The sequence below is a fragment of the Sceloporus occidentalis genome, unplaced genomic scaffold, assembly GCF_023333645.1.
Source record: "Sceloporus occidentalis isolate IW3139 unplaced genomic scaffold, rSceOcc1.0.p SCAF_1, whole genome shotgun sequence".
Lineage (NCBI taxonomy): Eukaryota > Metazoa > Chordata > Lepidosauria > Squamata > Phrynosomatidae > Sceloporus > Sceloporus occidentalis.
In genome coordinates, this window is record NW_028316981.1 from 270406976 (window position 1) to 270419555 (window position 12580).

Below are 12580 nucleotides of genomic sequence, written 5' to 3' on the forward strand. Positions count from 1 at the left end.
CTCCCTTATTCACCCTGGAAAATAAGCGTCTATAAACATTATTGGAAACAACCTTTTTAATTCACATGAAAAATTCTCTACCCAAAATAAGAACAATAATTTTCATTTATATCCCACCTTTTCCCCAATATTGGGATTTAGGTCAGTTTACAAAAGTTTACAAATACACTTAAAAACAGGTTTAAAAGAGAATTAAAACACATTAAAATGTTATTATTAAAATACAATTAAACAATACCTAACCTGCATTTCTTAGCTTTTCAGACACCAAAAAAGACTTTTGGAAGCAGAAAGAGATTAGTGATAGCAATAGTAATCATATAAAACATACTTGTTCTGTTGATTGTAAAAGGGAATATATTTGAAATAAGAGTGTTGTTCCCCCCCCCCTCCATTCATCAATTTTCCCTCCTTGGGGAGCACAGCTTATATATCAACATCAGTACATTGGCTGCCAATATTCAAACAACAGAAAGAAGAGGTGGTCAGGCAGCCGGGAATGACAGAATGTCCATGTAAGTACTAAGTGCTACTGATTAGCTGAGTCCCCAGTGTATATAACACCTCTATAGAGGTGAAAGGGCAGAGAATTAATGACAAGGTCTCAGCAGTGTGTGTGAAGCAACAGGTCATCCTCCATTTCAGGCCTTGATCTTGCATGCCCTTTCATTGGACGCATTGTCCAAGGCCATCAGAACAAGTGAAAGTATTGTAATGCTCAGGTTAGATTAAGTGCAATTCTTAGATATTTTTTTTTAAAAAAAGAAACTTTGATTTTAAGTGAAGTCTTAACACCTTTAAAAATTTACTTTCAGATATGTCTTGAATAAGATATAGGGCCAAGTATATTTGTCAAATAAACAGTGCTCACCTTGCTATACCCTTGTGGGGCTAATTATAAGGTGCTTCATCAATAGTACACAATACTTCTTAGACTACAAATAATCTGTTTAGACTGTATAGTTTTAGTCATTGTAAATGACTAAATACTTTTCTTTTAAATTCAGCTTTATCACTCTAAAGTGTTTTTTTTTATTTTCCAGATCATAGTAATAAAAATGAAATTTGATTATAACATTATATATATATATATATATATATATTTCAAAGATTATGTGTTTAATATTAAATTGCTCTATGCTGGATAGTGGGCTCACCCTTAGGGTCATGAAATAGTTTATTAAGTTTTTATAAAGGGTGTACTTTGATAAACTAATCAATAAGTAAATCAAAAACATTAGGAGATTTCCAAGCATTATGAACAGTTAAAAGAATATTTTTTAAATAAATAAATAAATAAATAAATAAATAAATAAATAAATAAATAAAATTTCATTTTAAAAATCTTACCAAATTTTAACTTTAGGCTGTGTGTTTAATACTGTAATTTAAACGTATAAATTTAATTTTGCTAGTTGTTTATGTCACAACTAAGGCGGCTGCCTGAATCCCCTGGGCTGGCCGCGTTGCCGTCCTCGGCGCACCCCAGCTAGCTTCTAATTGGCCAGCCGGGGGAGGGGGAAGAGGGACATCCACCTCTTGTGGGGATGCTCTGGGAGGCGGAGGCCCCTCTCTATGGTTGCCCCGGTCCTCCAAGGCAGCCAATTGGCTGGCTGCTCTTGGGGGCGGAGCAACCCCTTCCCGGCCCCCACCTGTGGATGTGGCCTATATAAAGGCCATGTAGCGTCCACGTGGCGCCATTCTAGCTCGGCTCTCCCACCTGCCCTCCCTAGGGTACGTGGTTGTTGTCACAACTTTGGGGCGGCAGCAAAGGCATGGTCTATAAGGTTGCATAGCACTGTATTGGGAGTCACTATGGGACATGGGAGCGATGAGGGCATGCGTTGTGGCCATTGCGGGGGAACATAACATCACACCGCTTCCCAGTGACTAGGGGCTTGATTTCAAATGCAATCAGCAGGTTGCATGGTTCCGAGAGGGCGTTAGATTAGCCCCAACTCATCTCGATGCCTTGCTCTATATGACATGCCTTTATCTTACAACAGCGGGTTGTACGATGATCCAGACCTCATGCTTTTGGCCAACCCTATCTTTGGTTGCTGGTTTGCGTAAATAAAGTTGTGGCCTTTCGTTCACACATGGCTTTTGTCATTATTGTGGTGCCGCCCTCTCAGGCAATTATCATTGCATTCAGTGATATACAGAAATTGTGATGTATGAGTAATTTTACTACAAAAAACATTACTAAGGATTCTGTATGGTGTCATGTGGGAGGAGGTCAATGGGGGAGGGTGGCACCATAAATTACCACACTAAGTGACACCAACCCTAGTGATGTTGTTGAAAACGTTGTCTCCATCTTGCAAATGTTGTCCACATCTTCAAAAGGGGGGAAAAAGTGGATCCCAACAATTATTGTCCAGTTAGTCTGATGTCAATACCAGGAAAGATTCTAGAGCAGATCATTAAACAGAGAGTCTGTGAACATCTAGATGGCAATTCCATGATCACAAAAAGTCAGCATGGGTTTCAGAGAAACAAGTCATGCCAGACAAATCTAATCTCTTTTTTTGATAAAATTACCAGCTTGGTAGATGAAGGGAATGGTTTTAGTAAGGCCTTTGACAAGGTTTCCCATGACATTCTTGCAAACAAGCTTGTAAAATGTGGGCTAGACAAGGCAACTGTTACATGGATTTGTAATTGGTTGACCGGCCGAACCCAAAGGGTGCTCAACAATGGCTCCTTTTCATCCTGGAGAGAAGTGACCAGTGGGGTCCCACAGGGTTCTGTTCTGGGCCCAGTGCTATTCAACATGATAAAGATGTTGATAAATGACTTGGATGACAGAATTGGGGGCATACTTATCAAATTTTCAGATAACACCAAATTAGGAGGAATAGCTAATATTTCAGAGGACAGGATCAAAATTTAAAACGACTTGAGTAGACTAGAAAGCTGGGCCAAAGCTAACAAAATGAATTTCAATATGGAAAAATGTAAGGTACTGCAGGCTGGAAAAATGAAATGCACAGATATAGGCTGGGTGACATCTGGCTGAATGAAACTATGTGTGAAAGTGATCTGGGAGTCCAAGTAGACCACAAATTCAACATGAGTCAACAGTGCGATGCGGTAGCTAACAAGGCCAATGAGATTTTAGGCTGCATCAATGTATAGTGTCTAGATCAAGGGAAGTAATAGTGCCACTATATTCTGCTCTGGTCAGGCCCCACCTGGAATATTGTGTCCAATTCTGGGCACCACAATTCAAAAAGGAGATTGAGAAACTGGAGCATGTCCAAAGGAGGGCAACTAAAATAGTGAAGGGTCAGGAAACCATGCCCTTAGGGAGTTGGGGATGTTTAGCCTGGAAAAGAGAAGGTTAAGATGTTATATGACAGCCCTGTTTAAATACTTAAAGGGATGTCACATTGAGGAGGGAACAAACTTGTTTTCTGCTGCTCCACAGACCAGGACCTGGAGCAATGGATACAACCTACAGGAAAAGAGATTTCATCTCAACATTAGGAAGAACTTCCTGACAGTAAGGGCTGTTCGACAATGAACACACTCCCTCAGAGTGTGATGGAGTCTCCTTCTTTGGAGGTCTTTAAGCAGAGGCTGGATGACCATCTGTCAGGGATGCTTTGATTGAGAGTTCCTGCATGGCAGCGGGTTGGACTGGATGGTCCCTGTTGTATCTTCCAACTCTACGATTCTATGATTCTATGATTCTATGTCACTACCTACGTATGAACAAAATTAATTGAAATTTCAGGACAGATTTTGGGCCATCTGTTTTGGGGGCATGGTGTTAAGATGATGCACACCCCTGGATTGGGCAGAAGCTGCACCGCAGCCATCTAAGGTGACCCAAACCTGGCCACAAAAGGAGTGCAAAAAAGTGCTCCTTGCCAGTGGCCCATTGCGTACTGCAGTGATGGCTGGCCTCAGGACCACAGTATCTGGTCACTGCAGTCCCACACCAAATGGGGAGCATCCAGGATGGGAGCGTTCTCTGCCCACACCTTTTGCTCCCTCTGCTTAACCCCTTTGTCTCAGAAGTTTTTGTTTCATTAAAAACATTTGTATATTAAATAGCTGAAACTTGGGGGCAAGATACTTGTCTGCTATCCTATTAGTGAGACAAGCAAGTATAAGTCCAACTTATGCTTGTGTGTTTTATTTTATTTTTTAGTCCTTGAGGAGACTGCTATTGTCTTTGATTCTTCACAGTGACAAAAGCACACACACACATTCTGATGGGGAGTGAAAGGACTGGAAAAGTGTCTGGTTATGTACCAGTAGCCAGATGCAGACCAATGACACCATCTTCTGGAAGACCCCAGCATATCTCAGTGGAAGATTCCTCAGTTTGCATCTGGCTATGGGAATATAAACAAAAAATGCTTCTCTAGTCCTCTTCCCCAACTGTCTACTAGCAATGGAGTGGTGGGAGGGAGGCTAACTCAGTGCAATGGTGAGTTTTGTGGGTGATGACAGCAGAGTCATAAAGTTCTGCATACAAAACTCTTAATGCTATGCTCAACCATGTCAGATCTCAGTCATCCTTTAGAATAATTCTTCATGTCAAAATATTATAAAATGCCTACTTTTTAGGTCTAGTTCTGTGTGAATTGTTTAGCAAAACAGACTGGTCTTGTCTGTGTGAATGTCTTATCTGTGTGAATGGTAATTCAGATGCATAAATCCAAAGGATAGTCCTATTTACACACATCTAATAGTAAAACTTTTTTTAAAACCATGTTCTAGCCTTTTAGACCTCTTCTTGTAGCACTTAGGTTCCATGAATTTACACTTTGGTTTAGTCTTTCAGCCCAGGTCTTCTCAGCTTGGGGAGAGGAAAGCTGGCCCTATGATCAAGCAGAGTGAGGCAAATTCTTCAGGTAGCCAGTTGATGTGAGAGTACAACAGCTGCCTGCAGCCATTCCCTGGCATACAGATCCTGTCTCTTGCATATTTTATCATAATAAAACATAATGTATTTATTCAAAAGAAGGATAAAGACTTCCACTTTATTTAAAAATGTACAGAAGTATGTCAAATCCCATGTCATGGAAAACCCAGACATAGTATATATGGATATATCTATACAAACATAAGCCCAATTTGCTTAGATTTCTAAAGCCCCAAGGCAAGCAATAGCAAACATTGGCTAAGATCCTGAAAGCCAGGCATGGGAGAAATATGCAGCTCAGATCCAGCAGCCTTTTCCTCTTGGTGCTGCACTGCTTTTCCTCCCTCCATAAGTCTGGAATAAATGAAAATGCTCATAATGGACCATTATGAGTGCAGTGTGTATAAACCAGATTCTGTCTATTCTCAACATTACAGGGAGACAGAAATATGCAAATACTCTGTAGAATGCAAAAATATACAATTGGCTCTCTGTATCCGAGAATTCTTTTCCTATGGATTTAACCATCCGAAGCTTGAAATTCTGAAGAACTATATATAAACTTTAAAAAAGGAATCCTTGATTTTGCCATTTTATATAAGGGACAACTTTTTACTATGCCACTGTATTTAATGGGACTTGAACATCACAGATATTCATAGGGTATCCTTGTGGGTCCTGGATCCAAACCCCAGTGGATACCAAAGACCCACTATATATAAATACCTTAAATAATTATTTAGAAGCAGAAACATACACATGCATTGCTCAGGATCCTTTAGCTGGATTATATTGCCTGAGATCCTTTTTACTTTATAGATACAAATCTACTGCATACCCTGAAATGTGTCTATCACCCAGGCATAGCTGTCTGTGCCTTCATGCTAAAGTGGCAAGCCCCCAAACAACCGCATGTCTGCCATCATATCATGTGTGAAATAACGCTTACTCACAGCTATTGTTTGCTGATTTGTCTCTAGAAAGCTTCTACTCTGCTGCTCAAGAACCCAACTCACACCTCTTATAACTAGCACGGCATTACAAACTCTGTGTCATTAGTACTCTGTGTGTGAGAGTGTGTGTTTGGATGGGTGGGCAGATATTTGATCAGTAGGTGTGGTTTGGTCTTCCAAGATGAACTGCAATTCAACATGAAATATATGAATTAATTCCATGGAATAGTAATAAAGAGTAAATACAAAAAAGCAGAATAGACATGATTCAGAATCCTCAAATCTTTATCCTTAGGGATTTGGATTCCATTACAAATATTAGCAAAGATCAAGGACATTTTATTTTAAGGGCAAGTCTAATTGGAAAGGAGTTAATTCTACCAATCTGGAAGTCAGCTAAAAGAAATTAAAATTGATGTGTGCAAATGTAGAGGGAGGCATTTGCTCCTTCAGGGTGCAACTTATATTTCAGCTCAACCAGAATCTCCAAGGTATCTCTCGCATATATTCTGTTCAACACACCTGCTTTCAAGTCATGAACATTTCTGCATTATAGTTCATCACGGTCTCTTAAGGATTTACAGCTCTCATGATTTTTAACATCTCTGTCTCTTTTTTAGGGTGTATTTTTAAAATCTAAAATGTCTGATACCAGATCAATCTTAGGCTACTTATTGCCCCCCCCCCCCCGCTTCTTTTTCTTTTGAATCTGGAAGGCAATGGCAAATCACATCTCAGTACAGTGGTACCCCGGGATACGAATTGACCGCGTTACGAAATTTCCGGGGTACGAAAAAGTTAGATTTAAAAAAACTGTTCCGGGTAACGAAAGATTTTTCGGGTTACGAAATTAATTTCGGCGCGTTTCGGCGCGAAATTCAAATCGGAAGCGCGGCTAGCGGCTTTCCAGCGGCTTTCCAGCGCCTTTTCGGGTTGCGAAATGTATCGGGTTACGAACGGCGCCGCGGAACGAATTAATTTCGTAACCCGAGGTAGCACTGTATTCCTTGCCTGAGAAAACTCCATGAAATTCATGGGACTGCCAAGTGAATTAAAGGAGTATGTGCATGTGTGTGTGCGCACATGCATGCACACACACTCACATTGCACCTTAGTATTACCTTCACTGACATTTGTTTTGCACACAGAGAACTGTTTACCACACATAATAGTTTCTGCTTTCTGAGTAAGAGACACTGTGTAAGAGACATTTATACATTGACATCATACATTGTCAAAAAAGGGGAAATGCAATATCAAAAAGTGGACAAAAGAGGTCACAGTTTTTGCATTAACATTTACAAATGCCAATTTGTAAGTATAGATGCATATTTAGAAATGTTTTTATATAATTTAAACAGAAAAGAGTACAGCTGACCCTCATGAAAAAGACTGCAGCTACTGGCCAGGTTCTCTACCTATCTGCTGGCTACATGAGATCTATGGATGAGCATCCTCAAGGCCCTTGTGCTCCCTTTCTTATTGTTCCCTTTTCTTTAAAAGACCTTCAAAGAGAGGAGACTTACAAATAGAGATCCTCTTTGCAGTAAGACACATGGCCACCTGATGTACTGAAAGTGAGCTCTAAGTGGCCTGACTTAAAGAAAAAGTGACAAGTTGTAGCAATGTTATAGAAATTTCCACATATTTCCACTGCATGCAATCATGTTATTAACTTAAGAAACAACTATGCTGATCAGGCAGATGGTACAAAGGCTCACCAAAACTTGGTGATAAGGGCCTGATATTTTTTTAATGTTAATAGATAAAGAAATTGTCCATATATTGAATTAAATAGAATGAGGCTAGAATATTTCCTAATTTTATTGATTCATTTTTTTAAAAAAAAATTCCATTATATTTCTATCTTCAAAAACTGACACCCCAAACAGTTAATAATACAAAAATTAAATTATTCTTATACGTAGTCAAACTTAAGTTATTGAAGACTGTAGAATATGTCCTCCTCCTTCTCCTCATCATCTGTAGGCCAAAAATATACACTGCTTCTACAAAATAAATGTTAAACTACCATGTATCTTCAGATTCACACTGACTGATGGCAACCTATTTGTAGAGTTTTCTCACCATTCAAAGGAGAATGGCCATCACCTTCCTTTAAGTCAGAGACAGTATGTCCACGCAGATTCACCCAGTGGATTTCCATGGCTAAGCAGGGATTTGAACTTTGTTTTCCTACTCCAACTACAACTACATCATGCCTGTGGCTCACATGTTAAACAGAACTGGTCAAATAATTTGGGCTCAAAATTCTGTTGATAATATTGAAATCGTTGTTTGGAAATATCAATCTTCATCACATTTTAATCCCCCCCCCCACACCAAATATAAATATTCAGGAAGATACTTTTAAAATGGAGACAGATGGCATTTTGTACTTCAGGACAAGACTCATAAAGTAAAAAGTGTTCCAACCCAAATGTACCAGAAATGTTAAGCCAAACAAGGAGATTTCTTTCTTCATCCATTAAGTAAAAAGTACAGGAGGAAGATCAAATGTACTAGCCAGGAATCAACACTGCACTTTCACTTATGGAAGCAGTCTCATGAGTATAACCAGAAAGGGACATAATCATTCCCCCTCTCTCCTCCCCTTTCTCTCTGTCTTTGAGATTTCCCAACTCTTCAGCGAAAACCATGAAAGCATACAGTAGTTTTGTCTGAATGATGGTAGTAGTGGCAGTGTTGGGAGAACAGGAGATTCCCTTTCTGAGTTCTGCTGAAAAAACTGCTCCCATCAGGCATAAGGGCACCAGTGGATTTTAGCCACTGATAAGTCTTGTTCAGGTGTTTGCTCAGTTTTTTTCAGTACGTATATACATTTATGCCCACAAAAATAGCACCAAAAATAACCATTTCACAGGAGGCAAATTAGTGATGCATGGAGAAAAATACATCAGGCAAAAACATGCAGACTACAGGCAAACATGCACACCTCATTCTTCACCACCTCTTCTGAATATCAGGAGCACAGTATTGCCTATGGCAGGGGTTGGCAACCCCCAGCCTGCGGGCTGGATGTGGCCCACGGAGGCGGCAGGACCGGCCCCAGCCCAGTCCTGCCGCTGCCACCGCCGCCGCCTCCGCCTCCTCCACCTCCTCCTGGGCCACGCAAACGTGCTGCCCTCCTCCTCCTCCACTGCATGGAGGAGGAAGAGGAGGGCCACGCAGCCTGGGGCAGAGGAGGCAAAGGGGGAAGCCCCGCGCCGCCCGCCCCGCCTCCCCGCACGGCCCCGTGCTGCCCACCTCCTTCTCCTCTGCCTCCTCCGCCCCACCCCCAGGCCGCACGGCGCATGGAGGAGGAGGGAGGAGAAGAAGGAAGAGGAGAAGGAAGAGGAGGAGGGGGAGGAGAAGGAGGAGGAGGAAGAGGGGGGGAGCAGGAGGAGGAGGGGGAGGAGAAGAAGGAAGAGGAGGAGGGGGAGCAGAAGGAGGAGGAGGAGGAAGAGGAAGAGGAAGAGGAGGAGGGGGAGCAGAAGGAGGAGGAAGAGGAGGAGGGGAGCAGGAGGAGGAGGAGGAAGAGGAGGAAGAGGAGGAGGGGGGAGCAGAAGGAGGAGGAAGAGGAGGAGGGGGGAGCAGAAGGAGGAGGAAGAGATGGAGGGGGGAGCAGAAGGAGGAGGAAGAGGAGGAGGGGGAGCAGAAGGAGGAGGAAGAGATGGAGGGGGAGCAGAAGGAGGAGGTGGTGAGTGGCCAGAGGCCTCAAGGTTTTTTTAAATTTTGTTTTGTGTGCTTTAAGTGCTAACAAGTCTCCCTTGCTTTGACAATGATAGTGTGATGATGATGATGATGATGATGATGATATGAATCAGCTTGAGAGGCATGCAGGCACTGTTTCAGAAGCCGAGAGAGTGTCACCTTCCAAAGTGTGTTTTGGGTGCTTTTAATGCTAACAAGTCTCCCTTGTTTTGACAGTGATAGTGTGATGATGATGATGATGATGATGATGATGATGATGATGATGATGATATGAGTCAGCTTGAGAGGCATGCACGCACTGTTTCTGAAGCCAAGAGAGTGTGACTTTCCAAAGTGCCTTTTCTGTGTGTTTTTGGTTCTTTAATGGTGACATTGATATCAGAAAGCCTCTGAGGCAAGGCCAATGTAAATCGCTGTGATTTTTACAAACTCATGCGCAGTGAAGAAATACCAAAGTCCCTTGACCAAGTACACACTTCTGAGAAGTACACTTGGTGCAAGAATGGTGAAACCACCTTGACATGTTCAATATGCATAGCCATGTTAAACCATGCTAAGTGTTAAACCCAAGGGGTTTGGTTATGGAATAAGCCTCTGAAATATGCAAGAGGCCACGTTAAGTAAAGCCATGTGAAATGCACAAATGTGCTGTTGTGTGTGTTTTGGAATGCAGGTTGGGGGTGTTTGGCCAGAAAGAGACCGAGGAGGAGAGGGCGGGCACATGCCTCCTCCTCCCCGCAGTGCTTCGGTGGAAGTTCTGCCCCTGGCGTGCGGCTCCGCCCCCGGAGGGTGGAAGCTCCACCCCCCCGGCTTCGGCCCCGGAGTTGTCTGAGGGACAGCAACCCAGCCCCCAGCTCAAAAAGGTTGTCTACCCCTGGCCTATGGATACCAAATTGGAGAGCTCAGATCTAGAACCATGAAAGGGAAACCTTGACATCAGTGGCTTCTACTCTTACTCTAGCAACTCCACAGGTGAACGCTCCCAAAAGCTGTGGACCAAGTTTTGCGTATTTATTTGAACAGCCAGTTTCTTCAGTTTTCCATTATTACTAATCTAGCAATAGTTTCCAAACTTAAAACAAATCTGATATGAAATAGTTTCAGTACAAAAGAAGGCAATGATGTCACATGATAGTATCTATTCTTATTAAAATGAGAAATAAATTAAATTGTGATTAATTAACTGTGAGACTAACAGGTGAAGAAATCTTTTGATCAGAAATCTGTATGCTGGATGCCCATTAATATTCAAATTAAACACTGAAACAATTTTATTGCTTTATTTGTATAATGGAAAGCACAAGTGAAACAAAATAGAAATTATCTCCAGAAGCTATAGATGTCCTCTTTTGAAACAGTGCCAGACAATGAGGAAGAATTTGGTGGAATAAACAGGTATAAATATGACATCAAAATCATACAGTTGATCAAAATCCTGAGCATATTTTAAAATCCAAATTCAACATTATTTATGCAGTAGCCCAACCACTGTATAATTAGGGTGATGAGGTGTTTCTATGTTATCTTCCCCAATGAAAAAGATAGTTGATCATCTGCTCTTTTGAGGGGGGAGCATTCTCTTCTTTTCAGCCCTTATTAACTGATTCAGTAGTTCTATGTTTCAGTCTTGCCATATCCTAAAAGCTTGAATTATCAACTTTTTTTTTAACCTAAGCAGTCAATGCAGAGTAACAATTATCTGGTGAAAATTTTAGTTTTCTACTGTACTATGGCATGACTAGTTTATGGTGGAATACTTCTGATCTGATTATGATGATGATGGCTAGATTCCTCTATGGCAGTTATTAAGGTGTAACAATGGACCTTATCACACGGAGGCACTTACATGGGCAAAATGTTGCTGAACTGTTGCAGAAGCGTAAAGGTGGGATTGTCCATCGTGCTTCTAAAATGTAATTGGGGCTTCATGCTTTCCTTCTGTCAATGAAACATTCACGGAGAAGCCATTTTTGGGGCCGTTATTCAAAAAATGGTTTCTCCTGGCTTCTCTGTGAACGCTCCACTTCGTCGATGGAAGGAAAGCAGGAAGCCTCCATTACGTTTTAGAAGTGCAATGGACGATCCCACCTTCACGCTTCTGCAACAGTACAGCAATGTTTCACCCTCTTATGTTCCTTTGTGTGATAATCCCCCAAGAGTTACACACTCATGACTCATGCATGGCAGGGGGTTGAACTGGATGGCCCTTGTGGTCTCTTCCAACTCTTTGATTCTATGACTTAATATTCACAAACCCTATGTGGCCCTAGTTTAAGGGCTATGTAGGAAGCATAAAAGTCCCCAATCTCCAGCTGGAATGACTGTCAGGGGTCTGTTCCCTTGTACACCAAGAAGCAGCTCAGTGCCATTCCCATTCCCCAATCTCATGTGAATGATCTCTGGCTCAAGGGGGAATTTTGACAGGGACTCCACTTTTGACTGTCACAATGGAGATCACCTGTGCAAAGCGTTACCTGAAGAACAGGTGGGAGGACTGGGGGTCCCTACCAACTGTCACCAATAGTTGAGATATTGGGGAAATTACCTTTGCAAGAGGCTTGGATAACCTTTGGACCATGTGCACCAAAGTATACCAGTACTAACTGGGAGGACTCCAGGCTTTGGATGGATTGAGAAGCTTGGCTGCAGACACAGTAGGGGGTAAGCAGTAAGAGTGGTTTGTTGCTTTGAGTGCAAGGAGATTTTGCCAAAATCATTCAAAACTGAGCAGTTCTAGGATGATGCTCTGGATTTCAGAGCATCACATATCCTTCAACATTTGACAAATAAAGATGGGTACATAAATGTACAAGAAATATCAGAGTAGGGTCAAGACAGCGAAGCTTAATGAGGAAGAACACACAAGCTAGGAATGGCTATAGAAATTTGCTTTTGTTCAGGCCTACTGGGATGCACAAGATTCTGCCTCCTCCTTTGCTCTTCCCCTTGCTGAATTGGATTCAGACTACTTTTACACTTTGAACTCTGTTTACAGCAACTGAAATAAGCTGTAGACAGAGACAAGTAGGAG